We start from the raw sequence: 15,995 nt of genomic DNA on the forward strand, positions 1-15,995 counted from the left end.
TTTTTAAACCCAGATACACTAACCGCTATTACCACATCCTCCGGCAAAGAGTTCCAGAGCTTGAGTGAAAAAATATTTCCTCCTATTTGTTTTAAAAGTATTTCAATGTAACGTCCCCTAGTCTTTGTACTTTCGGAACGAGTAAAAAAAGAAAATTTTTTTTACTCGTTCTACACCACTCAGGATTTTGTGGACCTCAATCATATCTAATCTCATCTGTTTCTTTTGAAGCTGAAGAGCCCTAACCTCTTTAAACTTTCATCCTACGAGGGGAGTTCCATCCCCTCTATCATTTTGCTCGCTTTTCTTTGAACCTTTTGTAATTCCACTACATCTTTGAGATACAGGGACCAGAACTGAACGCAATACTCAAGGTGCGGACGCACCAAGGAGCAATACAAAGGCATTACAGTGTTTTTGATCTTATTCACCATCCCTTTCCTAATAATTCCTAACAACCTATTTACTTTTTTGGCAGCCACCACACACTGGACAGAAGATTTCAGCATACTATCAATAACAAGACCTTTTTCTTGTGTGCTGAGCCCCAAGGTGGATCCTAGCATCAGGTAACTATGATTCGGATTATTTTTCCAATGTGCATCACCTTGCATTTGTCCATATTAGCAGGTAAAGTCTAATTTCTCCTTCCTTAGAGTAACTCTAGACTAACCCAGAATGTGACTGATAGGAAGTAACAAAGCATATAATCATGGGAGGAAACCAAGCAACCCCACCACTCTATCCATGGCCTGAAGACTCTCCTGGTAAGACTTTGATCTGATCAGCCAATCTTCCAAGTAAGGATGAAATAGAATGCCCTCCCATCCCGAGAGCTGCCGCTGCTACCACCATCACCTTGGTAAATGTACGAAGAGCTGTTGCCAGGGCAGGGCTCGAACCTGAAAATGCTTGCCCGCTGATGCGTAGCCCAAATAGAAATATGAAGATGTGCTTCTGTCAGGTCAAGAGCTGTCACAAATTTCCCGGACTGGACCACCACAATGACCAACCGCAGACTTTACATAAGAAAAGACACTCTGAGCGCCCGGTTGACTGCTTTGAGATCCAAAATTGGCCGGAAGGAACCCTCCCTTCTTGGGAACCAGGAAGTATATGGAATAACGCCCCTAACAGAGTTCTGAAGAGGGAATGGAACAGATAGCCTGAAGGTTGAGAATCCTGCGCAGAGTGCCCCCAACCGCTATGGCTTTGAGTTGAGAGTGACAGAGATTCCACAAAAGCGTCCAGAAGAGGACATGCAAACTCTAAAGCGTACCCGTCCCGAATAACCTCTAGGACCCACTGATTGGAGGTAATCTGGGCCCACTTCCAATAAAACTGCGCTAACCGAGCGCCCACAGGAACTGGAGGCTGGACCCGCAAGCCTTCATTGCCGAGATGAAGACAGGAAGGAAATTCCTGGCTACCTACCTCCTCTTCGACTACCCCGAAAGGACTGGGTCCTCTGAAAAAGCTGGACTGCTGAACCGGAGCCACACTATCTGGCCTATAGTGACAAACATCATAGCCCCTACCATGACTCGAGAAAGCACCGCACCCAGACCCCCTGGGCCGATCCTCCGGCAGCCTCAGAACCTTAGTCTCCCCTAGGCTGCAAACCAGCTTGTCTAACTCATCACCAAACAACAAACCTCCTTTAAAGGGAAACCTGCTGAGCTATGACTTAGAGGCCGCATCAGCCGACCAGCCACCTAACCAAAGAGAGTGACGAGCCGCCACACAAAGCCATGGACTTCAAAGAGGCCCTCAGTAGATCATACAAAGCATCTGCCAAAAAGGCTGAACCCATCTCCAGTTTGGCCACTTCGGCATCTATTACTGCCAAATCATCCAAAGCCCGATCTAACACCTTCTCAGACCAGTGAAAGCAAGCCCTCGCTACCAAAGAACCGCATATCGCCGCCTGCACCGCCAAGGCAGAGACATCAAAACTACTCTTTAACGAGGACTCTATACGACAATCCTGGACGTCCTTAAGCAGAGTCCCACCATCTACTGGAACCGTATTCCTCTTAGTAACAGCCGAGACCACCATGTCCACCACTGGAGGACGCAGAAGAGCGTTGTCAAAATCTGGAACAGGATAAAGCCACACCATAGACCTAGCGGGACGAAAAGCTGAGTCCAGGACGTCCCAATGAGCTTGAATGATGTTCCTAATGTCCTCATAAATGGGAAAGGTCTTTCCAGGCCGTCGAAGACCTTTCGCCAAAAGGTCTACTTTCGTAGTTTCTACCACAGGAGCCTCCTGTTCCTCAAAACGTAAAGTAGTGAAAACTAAAAAGATGAGCTTGTGACAATCTTCTTTGTGAAAAATTCTCACGATGGAGGGATCTTCTCCCAGAGGAAGACCCTCTCTGCCCCGCACTCCACCTTAGCCAGATCCTCAGAAATCTGTCCCTCAGGAATAAAATCCAGTTCCACTAGAGCTGGCATCTCCTGGTCTGGCTCAGGACTGTCTGAGCCGCTTTATAGCCACTAACTGACCTTCTGAAGACCTTTTGCCAGAAGCCTTCAAAGGACTGGATTTGTGGAGTAAAAGGGCCTAATACATTTGTACTACAAATTCAGGGGGAAACCCCCCTCTGAAGGCACCAATCTTCCCCTAAGAACTACAGACGGCTGAGGCATCGGCAAAGCCGGCAGGGACAGAGAATTCGCAGGAGCCTGCAAAATGGTGGCAGGTACCGCCAAAACCAGAGCCGAAAGAACTTCAACAGAACCAGCCGCATCGCCCCCCCCCCCCCCCCCCCACCGGATACTGGTGCTGGTACCTTAGGCATCTCAGCCACCTGTTCTGCCAACCCCTCCAGCGCCATACAAAATTTGCAACATCCAGTCTTGCTGAGCCCCCGCCACTGACAGACCAAACAGCAGAGATTTTCTGACATGGCGCCCTTTGTTTTCTTTTAAGTTTGCTAAAGAAAAAATAAGTCTGAGCAAAAATTAGAAAGGCAAGCATCGAAAGAGAACGGGAGCTGTCTTGCTCGTTCACATCAACCCACAGCAAAACACTGAACAAAGGAATCTTTTTTTTTTTTTTGTAGCAGCTGCCTCTCCCTGCCTCAGTGGCTCTTCCCCCGAAGAGCCTGAGGTACAAGCATAGAATCAGTACATTAAAGTCTTGTTCGTTTTTTTTGTTTGTTTTTTAAAGCACAGGGCATCAGTCTGATGCTATGGAGGACACTGAGGGAGGGACCAGGCTGCCCGAGAGTGACACCCCCAAGGCTATACAAGGGCCTCAGCCTCTTCCCGCCACACCCGGCTGCAAAGACAACTCATAAGATTAAAAACTAAGAATTAAAGAGAAGTAAAACTAACAAAAGAATCATAAAAGCGAAAGAACAAAGAACGAGACTGAAGGTCTCACCACCTTCCACCTGCTAGAGACTGAGAATACTAGATCTTTCTCTGGCTGGCAAGAGCTCTTATTGGCTCGTTCTCTAGAGTCACAGTTTGGGGTTTTTTTTCTCAGTCTCCACCTGCTGGAAAGCATACACAACCTATCAGTCACATTCTGGGCCAGTCTGGCGAGAGGCTAAGGAAATTAAAAATTAAAGCATTTACTATAAAACTGAAGGAATAAATTGCTGTATAAAACATTGCTATGGCTGCTAGAATAAAAAATGCCTCACAAGGTACTATTTGCACATCAAAATGTTTTCTAATCCCCACACCAAGTTGTCTTAATTCTGTAAATTCTTAACTACATCGAAAATTATGCAAACTAATTTCTGGGCATCAGTTTGATATCCCTCCGAGTCAGTCTGGGTATCTTCCTAGCATGTGTAAAAAAAAATGCCGGTAACTGTATATCTCCAAATATTTGTGTTGCCCAGAAAATTTTCAAAAAAGTGTATTACCATAGAAACAGGTGTGCTGACATTGCAAAAATGGTGTAGGCTAGAAATTAAGGTGACACGGACAGGTAATCACAAAAAGGGTAAAACGATAGGTTTAGGCCAAGTTATGGTAGCAACTTAATACACAAATCCAGCATTATATTTGAGGATAATCAAGAGCAGCTTACAAAACCTAACATTAACTACTCCTCAGAAATGAAGAAAAATTGGAAGTATTTTTAAACTGATAAACTTTAAACTGTATAGTATCATCACTTACCAAAGAAATGACTGCCAGCCAATGCTGCCAACTGCAGCTGCAGAACCATCGCAGCACATTAAATGTGTTCACCTTCTAAAAAACAGCAAATATCAGCATCCTGACTCTGTGACAAACATTTATTGAAGAGTATTCCTGCAAATAAAAAAAACAAATTAATCTCATTCACAGAATTCTGAATTACATAAAAAAAGAATGTAAAATTTTCCATTGAATTCCCATGCTACCAAATACCTCCCCCTCTCTAAATCAAGCTCTTATGACTTTCATAGAATATGCAGAAATCTTGTATTTCTTTAAGTTGAGCAGTTGTGTTATTTGCCTCCACCCTGTTGTGGTGCAAAATTTGCCAGTTCTAAGGATGTTTGTGTTATCAAAAGCAGCAGATGAAGATACGCCAGTCCTGTTAATCTGTCCCTATACCTGTCACTTTCACTTGCGTTGGCAACCCCTGCATCACTGATTTTCAAGCCATTTTTATTTTGTTAGATCTAAACTTCAATTTAACTACAGAAAACAACAAATATGTACTCAATTAACATAGTAACATAGTAGATGACGGCAGAAAAAGACCTGCACGGTCCATCCAGTCTGCCCAAGAAATGTGCCACTTTTTTGTCCCTTAGCACATGCTCTTAACTACATCCACCTAGAACTCCTACAGAGCATTACCAGAATCAAGAGAGTGTCCGACATATCTTATGTCAGCACATTTTTCTGGTTTATTTGGTTGAGCTGTTTTTTTCAACATATACATTAGAAGATTCACAACTGCTGTCTTCAGTACATTTGGTTTCATCAAATCTACCATATTTTGACAGTAGAGGATCATTGTATAGCCCCTGAAGCAGCCCTGCTGGGCGAAACATGGCCTGTGTCGGGCTGTACTGTATATGATTTTTAATATATTAATAAATTACATTTTTTCATCACAATCTGCTTTGTTGATTTTCCCTCAATTAACAAGTTACATACTTTGCTTATCAAGAAGGCATTTTAACAAGAATCCTATACTGGGAACAATACTACTAATTCTAGATTTACAAAGAAGACTACAGTAGTAGTTTGAGCAATAAAATTGTTAAAAATCAGGAAAATGACTACATCCAGAATAGATATGATCTAATATACAGTAAAGCTGCTTTCCCCCGATGGCTTTCTGTAGACAGGAAAGGTCAGACAAGAATGGGTGGTCATCTAACATGGACCTTTTCGAGTTCAGAAAAATCTATAGATCTCTCAGCATGACTGGGGGGAAGAGGAGGTTTGGGTATCACAGTGTCCAACAATAGTTCTTCAGCTTATTACTAAGGTGAATATCTTTAATAGTGGTTGTTGTACAAGATAAAATTGCATACCTAATCAACTTTTTAGGTCAATAAGCAGATTGAAACAAGCCCCAGGAATGAGAGATTCCAAAGTTGAGGAAGCAAACCAGGAGGAGGTGGGGGTGGCTGGGAATGGACTCAGTTTAAAGGTAAAATATTAGTTCTTACCTGATCATTTTCTTTCCATTAGTATCAACAGATCAATCCAGAGATGAGTGGGTTATGTCCCTCTACCAGCAGGTGGAGATAGCAAGAACCTCAAAGGTTTGCCATACATGTACCTGTGTCTCCATCTTAGCCTCAGTATTGTCGATACCAAAGCAGCAGCAGAAGAAATAAATCCAACATAGATGCCTTCTCCTGCTCGTACATTTGCCAAGTAGGCATCACCTCCACCATTCCCGCAGGAGGGAAATATCCAAATTGAGAAACTATAGCTTGACGGCTGAATGAAAATCTCAAGAACCTAAACAAAAGAAAACAGCCCCATAAACAATGACAACACAGGGAGGGCCTCTGGATTGATCTGTTGGGACTAATGGAAAGAAAATTATCAGATAAGAACTAATTTTACCTTCCATAGCGTCCCACAGATCAATCCAGAGACTAGTGGGTTGTACCAGAGCAGACCACAATTAGGACAAGACAGCACAATCCCTAAAGAGAACGGAGTGAATAATACCAGCGTACCACCAGAGATGCTGCCACTGAGGAAAAAGTACACCTAATGGAGGAGTGGCCTAGTGGTTAGGGTGGTGGACTTTGGTCCTGGGGAACTGAGGAACTGAGTTCGATTCCCGGCACAGGCAGCTCCTTGTGACTCTGGGCAAGTCACTTAACCCTTCATTGCCCCATGTAAGCCGCATTGAGCCTGCCATGAATGGGATAGCGCGGGGTACAAATGTAAAAAAAAAAAACCAGGCCACCAGAGGGAACCAAGACCCGAAACCCAATGGCAAGCCGATGAGATAGCATCACCGGGGAAAACACTCCGGTGGCTGGGGAACCCTAGAGCACCCTCAACCAGGAAAGGACCAAGGTCCACCGCCTGCGTGGTCACTCCTACTACACAGAACCCCCACAAGGAAGATTTCTGGACCAAAACCAACGAACAGCAAGAGTGAACTGCAAGGACATGTATCCGGTTGCAGACTCGGATAAAGAAACGGAGCCTGCAAAGATAGAGCGAAATCGAAGGTATCAGCTGGTTAAGACGGACTCCACCTGGACCATCGGGAAGAGCGCAGAATAAACCCACCTGGCTCAGAGCACCACAGGAGAGCCCATAGGCCCGTCAAGAACCAAGGAATCAGTAGGGGCTAGCTGCTGAAGAGACGAAGACCCTTCAGCAGGAAACCAAGAGTATCCAACATGTAATTCGGAAGGCGAAATTAGGACTTACCTGATAATTTTCTTTCCATTAGTTCTTCACACTATTGCAGGATGAGTGGGTAGTTATGTCCATCGACCAGCAGGTGGAGATAGAAAATACAGAACTGAGCACCACTACATAGCTCCCTGCTAGCAGCTCAGCTCCTCAGTATCAGTCCCCAAGCAAGGAAGAAAGAACGCCCAATCAGGCGCATGGTCAGCAACCAACACATCCAGCCCCAAGAACCATCCAAAGACAAGGTCCCTGGAAAACAGGATACAAAAGACCATGCATAGAGCCACCAATCAGGGGATCGAACCACGGGAGGGCTCCTGGATTAGTGTAAAGAACTAATGGAAACAAAATTATCAGGTAAGTCCTAATTTCTCCTTCCATTACGTTCATTCCCACTATTCGAGGACAAGTGGGATGTTCAAAAGCTATCCCTACGAGGGTGGGAAGCCGAACCTGCCACAAGCAGAATTGACACCCCAAAATACAGCCACTGCCTGCATGGCCCCCGCTATACCATCATGCTACTGAAGGAAAGCAGAGAAGCCCATGCCTCTGCCCTACAAATATCCATCAGAGAAGACAACGAAGCCTTTGCCTGAGATGTAGTCACACGCCCAGGACAGTGTGCCTTCCAACACGAGAAGAGCCTCCCAGAATACAAGCAGAGACCAAGACCACCTTCACCCACCGAGCAAAGGAAGCCTTGGAAGCCATGAGACCCAACTGCTGTTTACCAAACTGCACAAAAGGTCTATACGAAAGGTGGAAGACATCGGAAACCTCGAAAAAAAACACAAGAGAGCCCTGTGAAAGCTCAGAAGCCTGCAAGAGGCATATAGACAACTAAATTGAGCCGGCCGCTGCGGAACGTTTGTCCAAGCGAAAGGAGTTCCTCTGCTGAAAGTGGGTACGTGAAGTAAACCCAGCAGAATGCTCTGGGCGGTACCTTCTAGCTTCACGGAAGCGAGGTCTGTAAGAGAAGGGAACCGTCTGACCCTTGGAAGAAGGCCACAGCCTACCCTCGAGTAAGCACTGGGGTATAGTTTCCCCCAGGCCTTTAACAATTTTCTCCAACTCCTCACCAAATAGGAGAAGGCCCTGGAAGGGCAACTTCACCAACCTTTGCTTAGAGGCCATGTCAGTCGCCCAATCCCGTAGCCATAGAAGGCACTGAGCGGCCACCACCACAGTCATCTGTTTAGCCGAAGCTCTGACCAGATCATAGAGGGCGTCAGACAAAAATGACAAGACCGACTCCATCCGCGGTGCTACCTCCACAAGGGGCTCCGCTCCATCCCCGGGCTGTTCCACTGCCTGTTGCAACCAAGCGAGGCAGGCTCGAGCAGCATAACAACTGCACACAGATGCCCGTAAGGCTAGGCCTGAAATCTCAAAGGACCGTTTGACTGCTGATTCCAGTCGTTGGTCCTGCATGTCCTTCAGGGCGACCCCTCCCTCTACTGGGAGGGTAGTCTTTTTCGTCACAGCCGTGACTAGGGCATCCACTTTAGGCACAGCCAAGCGTGCCAAGTACTCCTCACTGAGAGGGTATAAGTGTCCCATTGCCCTGGCAACTTTCAAAGGCCCCTCAGGGTCAGCCCAGTGAGCCAAAATAAGCTCTAGGAAGCAGGCTTCTTAGTACTTGCCATCCTCGGATAACCAGAGGAGACTTCGCCCATCACAGGATCTTCAATAGAGAAGGCCTGTAAGGCATCAGAAGTAAGCGCTGGCAGCTCCTCGCGGTGGATCATTCATCTGCTGTAACTAAAGGAAAGAAAATTACCAAGATAAGAACCTAATTTTCCCTTCCTTGTCATCAGCAGCAGATGAATCCATTAACTGATGGGATGTAAAAAAGCAATCCCTAGTTAGGGCGGGAGACTGACACTCCCCGAGCAAGCACTTGCGCTCCAAACTGTGGTCCCGCTTCACTGCAACATCCAGCCTGTAATGCCGGACAAAGGAGAGCTTAGAAGCCCAAGTAGCTGCACTACAGATCTCTTGAAGAGAGAGTGCTCCTGTTTCGGCCCACGAAGAGGAAATCGCTCTCGTGGAATGCGCTTTAAATGCATCAGGCAGGGACCATCCTGACAGCAGATACGCAGAAAAAATGACTTCCTTGAGCCAACGGGCTATAGTGGCCTTAGACGCCGGAGACCCCCTTCGAGGCCCTGACAACAGGACAAAAAGGTGATCAGAGCTCCTGAAGGCATTTGTCATTTGTAGATACTGCAAGAAAGTCCTGCAAACATCCAGAAGATGTAACTGCCCAAAAGATTCCGGAAACTCCTCCCTAGAAAAGGAGGACAGATAAATGGGCTGGTTTAGGTGAAATGCTGAAACCACCTTAGGCAGGAAGGAAGGCATAGTACGCACCGTAACTCCGGACTCTGAGAATTGCAGAAAGGGGTCTCAAAAAGACTGTCTTTAGAGTCACATCCTTCTCTGAAGCTCGACTCAGCGGCTCGAAGGGCGAACACTGGACAGCCTTCAACACCAGCCCCAGGTTCCAAGCCGGACACGGCAGCCGCACTGGCGGGCGGAGCCAGAGCGCCCCTCTTAGAAATCGGGCAATGTCCAGATGAGCGGCCAGGGAAAGGCCAGAAACCTTCCCTCGAAAGCATGCTAATGCTGCCACTTGAACTCGCAGGGAATTGTAGGCCAAGCCTTTTTGTAAACCATCCTGCAAAAACTCCAGTATCGGCGAGACTGTAGCCCTTGTGGGTGTGATCACCTTTGAAACACACCAAGCCTCAAACTGGTGCCAGATCAGAACATAAGCAACGGAAGTGGACCGCTTGTGGGCCTGCAAGAGAGTGAAGACTGTTAGAATAGCCTTTGTCTCTCAAATGCGCCCTCTCAAGAGCCATGCCGTAAGACCAAAGCAGCGGGGATCCTCCATGGTCACCGGCCCCTGCATCAACAGGTTCGGTACCAGAGACAAAGGAAGAGGGGCCTCCACCAGCATCCGCCGGAGGTCCGCATACCACATAAGTACATAAGTAATGCCATACTGGGAAAAGACCAAGGGTCCATCGAGCCCAGCATCTTGTCCACGACAGCGGCCAATCCAGGCCAAGGGCACCTGGCAAGCTTCCCAAACGTACAAACATTCTATACATGTTATTCCTGTTCCACTCCACTCATTATTTTATATACCTCTATCATGTCTCCCCTCAGCCGTCTCTTCTTCAAGCTGAATAGCCCTAGCCTCATTAGTCTTTCTTCATAGGGAAGTCGTCCCATCCCCGCTATCATTTTAGTCGCCCTTCGCTGCACCAATTCTACTATATCTTTCTTGAGATGCGGCGACCAGAATTGAACACAATACTCAAGGTGCGGTCGCACCATGGAGCGATACAACGGCATTATAACATCCTCACACCTGTTTTCCATACCTTTCTTAATAATACCCAACATTCTATTCGCTTTCCTAGCCGCAGCACCACACTGAGCAGAGGGTTTCAGCGTGTTATCGACGACGACACCCAGATCCCTTTCTTGGCCCGTAACTCCTAACGTGGAACCTTGCATGACGTAGCTATAATTCGGGTTCTTTTCTCCCACATGCATCACCTTGCACTTGCTCACATAAAACGTCATTTGCCATTTAGCCGCCCAGTCTCCCAGTCTCGTAAGGTCCTCTTATAATTTTTCACAATCCTGTCGCGAGTTAACGACTTTGAATAACTTTGTGTCATCAGCAAATTTAATTACCTCGCTAGTTACTCCCATCTCTAAATCATTTATAAATATATTAAAAAGCAGCGGTCCTAGCACAGACCCCTGAGGAACCCCACTAACTACCCTTCTCCATTGTGAATACTGCCCATTTAACCCCACTCTCTGTTTCCTATCCTTCAACCAGTTTTTAATCCACAATAGGACATTTCCTCCTATCCCATGACCCTCCAATTTCCTCTGTAGCCTTTCATGAGGTACCTTGACAAACGCCTTTTGAAAATCCAGATACACAATATCAACCGGCTCCCCTTTGTCCACATGTTTGTTTACTCCTTCAAAGAATGGAAGTAAATTGGTCAGGCAAGATTTCCCCACACAAAAGCCGTGCTGACTCGGTCTCAGTAATCCATGTCCTCGGATGTGCTCTGTAATTTTGTTTTTAATAATAGCCTCTACCATTTTCCCCGGCACCGACGTCAGACTCACCGGTCTATAATTTCCCGGATCTCCCCTGGAGCCTTTTTTAAAAAATGGGCGTTACGTTGGCCACCCTCCAATCTTCCGGTACCACGCTCGATTTTAAGGATAAGTTGCATATCACTAGCAGTAGCTCCGCAAGCTCATTTTTTCAGTTCTATCAGTACTCTAGGATGAATACCATCTGGTCCAGGAGATTTGCTACTCTTCAGTTTGCCGAACTGCCCCATTACGTCCTCCAGGTTTACCGTGAAGTCAGTAAGTTTCTCCAACTCGTCCGCTTGAAATACCATTTCCGACACCGGTATCCCACCCAAATCTTCCTCGGTGAAGACCGAAGCAAAGAATTCAGTCTCTCCACTACGTCTTTGTCTTCCTTGATCGCCCCTTTTACCCCTCGGTCATCCAGCGGCCCAACCGATTCTTTTGCCGGCTTCCTGCTTTTAATATACCGAAAACAATTTTTACTATGTTTTTTTGCCTCTAATGCTATCTTTTTTACTTAATACCTCTTGGCCTTCTTTATCTGCACCTTGCATTTGCTTTGACACTCATTATGCTGCTTCTTGTTATTTTCAGACGGTTTCTTCTTCCATTTTCTGAAGGCGTTTCTTTTAGCCCTAATAGCTTCCTTCACCTCACTTTTCAACCAGGCCGGCTGTCTTTTGGAGTTCCGTCTTTCTTTTCTAATTCGTGGAATATGTATGGCCTGGGCTAATCCAGGGCAATGAGATCCACCACTCCTTGATGTAGCTGGATTCAAAGGAGGACTCGCCCTATCAAGGGCCAAGGAGGGAAGACATACAGGAGGCCCGGAGGCCAGGGTTGAGCCAAGGCATCCAACCCCGCCGAGCGAGGATCTCTCCGTCTGCTGAAAAAGCACGGGACTTTGGCATTTGCGCTTGACGCCATTAAATCCGCTACGGGCGTTCCCCACTTGGCACAGATCTGAAGAAACACTTTGTCTGCCAGTTCCCACTCCGCTAGGTCGATTTGATGCCTGCTTAGAAAATCGGCTTGCACGCTGTTCTGCTATGTGAGCTGCTGACAGAAGCTGCAGATGTAGCTCGGCCCAGTGGCAAATCTGAGCAGCCTCCGCCGCCAGTGCTCTGCACTGAGTGCCGCCCTGTCGATTTATGTAGGCCACTGCTGTCGTTTTGTCCGACAGAACTCTGACAGCCAGCCCCTCCAGAGTCTTGTGAAAGGCCAGAAGAGCCTGGAATATCGCTCTCAGTTCCAAGCGATTGATGGACCACTCTGATTCCGCGGGTGTCCACAGGCCCTGGGCATAGCTTCCCTTGCAATGTGCTCCCCAGCCGACCAGGCTGGCATCGGTTATCACCAGGCACCAAGATGGAAGCGCCAGTGGCATTCCTCACCGCAGCATGCTGTCGGAGAGCCACCACTCCATACTGAGCCGGGTCGCAGGGAGCCACGCGAGTCTGTGTTGCTAATCCTGGGACATTGAAGACCATCGTTGAAGCAGGGCAATCTCCAGAGGTCTCAAGTGCGCTCTCGCCCATGGCACTACCTCCAAAGTGGTCGTCATCGACCCCAGCAGCTGGACAAAGTCCCAAGTTCTAGGGCAAGGCATCCTCAGGAGCAGACGGACCTGATTCTGAAGCTTGCACCGCCTTTGGTCAGGTAGAAAGACAAACCCCGAAGCCGTGTCGAACCGGACCCCCAAAATATGCGAGAGATTGAGAGGGGGTCAGGTGACTTTTGGGTATATTGACGACCCAGCCCAGAGATTGCAGAACTGAGACCACTCTGGCGGTGGCCAGACAGCTTTCGTCTGCCGAATCCGCTCTGATGAGCCAGTCGTCGAGGTACGGGAGAACCCGGATACCCTGTCGCCTGAGAAAAGCAGATACTACCACCATAACCTTGGAAAAGGTGCGGGGAGTTGTGGCGAGGCCAAAAGGCAAGGCCCGAAACTGGAAATGTTTTCCCAACACCGCAAACCGGAGAAATCGTTAATGCGGGGGCCAAACAGGAATGCGCAAGCAAGCTTCTTTTAGGTCCAGAGACGTGAGAAACTCTCCTGGCTGTACAGCCACAATGACTGAGCGCAGGGTTTCCATGCGAAAATGTCGCACTCTTAGAGCCTCGTTGACTGACCTTAAGTCGAGAATCGGTCAGAAAGACCCACCTTTTCGAGACACCACAAAGTAAATGGAGTAGCGACCGCAGCCGCATTTGGCGGGAGGCACAGGGATCACAGCTCCAAGGTGCAACAAGACTTGTAAGGTCTCCTCTACCATTGCCCGTTTGACGGCAGTACCGCATTGGGACTCCACAAACACATCTCTCACTGGGGCGCTGAATTCCAATCGGTAACCTTCTCTGATCAGGTCCAGGACCCACTGATCGGAGGTAATCTCGGTCCATTCCTCGAGAAAGAGGGAAAGACGTCCTCCTACTGCAGGAATCGAGAAATGGACCGGCACCCCGTCATTGAGGGGGCCACCCCTGAACTCCGAGCCTTGAACCGGCCGCTGCAGAACGCTTGTCCAAGCAAGTTCCTCTGCTGAAAACGGGCACACTGAGAAACCCCAGCAGAGCGCCCCGGGCGATACCTGCGAGCTTCACGGAAGCGAGGTCTAGAAGAGGAGGGCCACACAGAACCCTTGGAAGAAGGCCTCGGCCTATCCTCGGGTAAGCGCTGGGGTTTAGGGTCTCCCAGGTCTTTCACAACCTTCTCCAGCTCCTCTCCAAATAGCAGGTGGCCCCGAAAGGGAAGCTTCACCAGCCTGTGCTTAGAGGCCATGTCAGCCGCCCAATGCCAAAACCATAGAAAGCAGCGGGCCACAACCGCCACAGACATCTGTTTAGCCGAAGCTCTGACCAGATCATAGAAGGCGTCAGGGCCGACTCCATCCGTGGTGCAACCTCAGCGAGGGACTCCGCACCATCCGCGGGCTGTTCCACTGCCTGATTTAACCAAGAAAGGCAGGCCCGGGCAGCATAGGAACTGCAAACAGACGTCCTTAAGGCGAGGCCCGAGATTTCAAAAGACCGTTTCAATGTGGATTCAAGCCGCTGGTCCTGTATGTCTTTCAGGGCAACCCCTCCCTCTACGGGGAGGGTGGTCCTTTCAGTCACCGCCGTGACCAAGGCGTCTAGTTTAGGCATCCCCAAAGGGGCCAAGTGCTCCTCACTTAGAGGGTAAAGCTGACCCATAGGCCTGGCCACTTTCAAAGGCCCTTCGGTTCAGACCATTGAGCTGAAATAAGCTCTTGGTTGGAGTCATGCACAGGAAAGGCTCGAGCAGGCTTCTTAGTACTCGCCATCCTCGGATTACCAAAGGAGGCCTCGCCCTTGGCAGGATCATCAATCGAGAGGGCCTGCAAAGCGTCCGAAATGAGCGCTGGCAGCTCATCGTGGTGGAAAATCCTCACCACATTGGGATCATCCAGATCCAATGGCAAACCGGCACTTTCCTCTGGCTCTTCAGACCATGAGGCCCTGCCAGAACCCTCAGAATCCACACCGCCCGCCCGACGGGGAATTAACCCATCTGTGTTTTGCGTCCTTCCAACGCACGGGGGAATCAGCCAGCCCCGGGCCATCAACACCCAGGGGAAAACCAGGTAGCAGCACAGTGTCAGACACGTGCAGCAGAGCTCTTTTCAGCATGAAAGCTTTATGCATTAAAAGCACAAACTCCGGGGAGAAGCACTCACCCTGACCCTCTGTCTGCGAATCAGGAGAAATGGGAACAGGAGCTCCTCTGGTACCCTCTAACTGAGGCGTCCCCCTGCCCTCAGACTCCTCTGCAACAGCAAGGGTCGAGGCGTGCGGCGTTTCTAAAAGGGCGCCACTGCCAGCTCCATTGAGCGGGAAGAATCATCGCTCGCCATGCTCATACCAGCTCTAGCGTCTAAAGAGCACATCTTACAGAGCCCCGCTGCTGATCTACGTTTACCACAATGGGAGCAGCGTTTAACCACTTCAGCAGCCATCGTCCGACCGGACGGAATTATATAAGTAAAATGGCGGCTTTGCGCCAAAACTTACCCTGATCGGAACGGCGTCCGCGGGACCTCCCCGCAGCAGCTGGGCACCACTCTCACCTCAAAAGACTGAGTCAAACGAGCTCCAGTCAAGCTGCACATGGAAAACTGCCTCAGAACAGCCACACAGAACCAATGCGTATTTCTTTTTTATTTTTAACGCTGTGAGGAAAGTTGGAGACAGGCAGCAACAGAGGTACTCCAGTAGGCAGGGGGACGGGTAAGGCAGAGAAAGGGCGAACCTATATGCCTTCAAAGTGGGCACCACCAGCCACAACACCCCTGCTTCAACTGGCAAAAGCACAGGAGACACCCCAGGCAGAATTTTTCCAGGAGCTGATCAAGCTACGTCCACACCTGCTTGGAGATAGAGCAATACTGAAGGCAGATGGAGCTAGCCGTCCATAGAGCACTATGGTCTTTCAGTGTTCTCTATCTCCACCTGCTGGTAGGCAGACACCCATCAGTTAATGGATTCATCTGCTGCTGCTGACAAGGAATGCCTCCCGAGATAATATTTGCCTACAAGGGCCAACCACCCCCTGGCAAATGACCGGCCTGAAAGAATCCAGAAGAAAGGTAGGCCCGCCTGCCCAAAGGGAAGCCGGATGCAGCAGCACAAAAACCAACCAAAAGGCTGGCAGAACTACCAGCTCAACCCCCGGGGAGGGGAAGGAGAGGAGGGGCAAACTGATCTAGACACACTGGAAGCCCACAAGTATATCCCTACTGGCCAGGAAGGTCTACCCAGACCAGTAACCTTGCAGGAACACTGCATACCGCCCCAAATGAGAACCCCAACTGAGAAAGCTAGGTCCCACTGTCTACAGGAGAGATGCTAGAACTAACTCTGCCAGTATCTGGACCTAAAACCAGGGCTGCAGGCCCCACACCGACCCAGTGGGCCTGGTCCAAAGACCCAGAAGCCCTGTCAGTCCAACTCCAAGCAGCACAGCC

The 15,995-nt window shown here is 48.8% G+C and overlaps 1 protein-coding gene across 1 annotated transcript in view; it reads right to left on the minus strand.

The window, feature by feature from the left end:
* Positions 1-15,995, minus strand: part of KIAA0232 (KIAA0232 ortholog) — a 323,689-nt gene that overhangs the window by 289,593 nt on the left and 18,101 nt on the right. Inside the window, 1 exon segment of the mRNA XM_030192183.1 lies at positions 4,147-4,281. The gene's annotated coding sequence lies outside the window, so the exon portion shown is untranslated.

The sequence above is a fragment of the Microcaecilia unicolor genome, chromosome 2, assembly GCF_901765095.1.
Source record: "Microcaecilia unicolor chromosome 2, aMicUni1.1, whole genome shotgun sequence".
In the NCBI taxonomy this organism is placed as follows: Eukaryota; Metazoa; Chordata; class Amphibia; order Gymnophiona; family Siphonopidae; genus Microcaecilia; species Microcaecilia unicolor.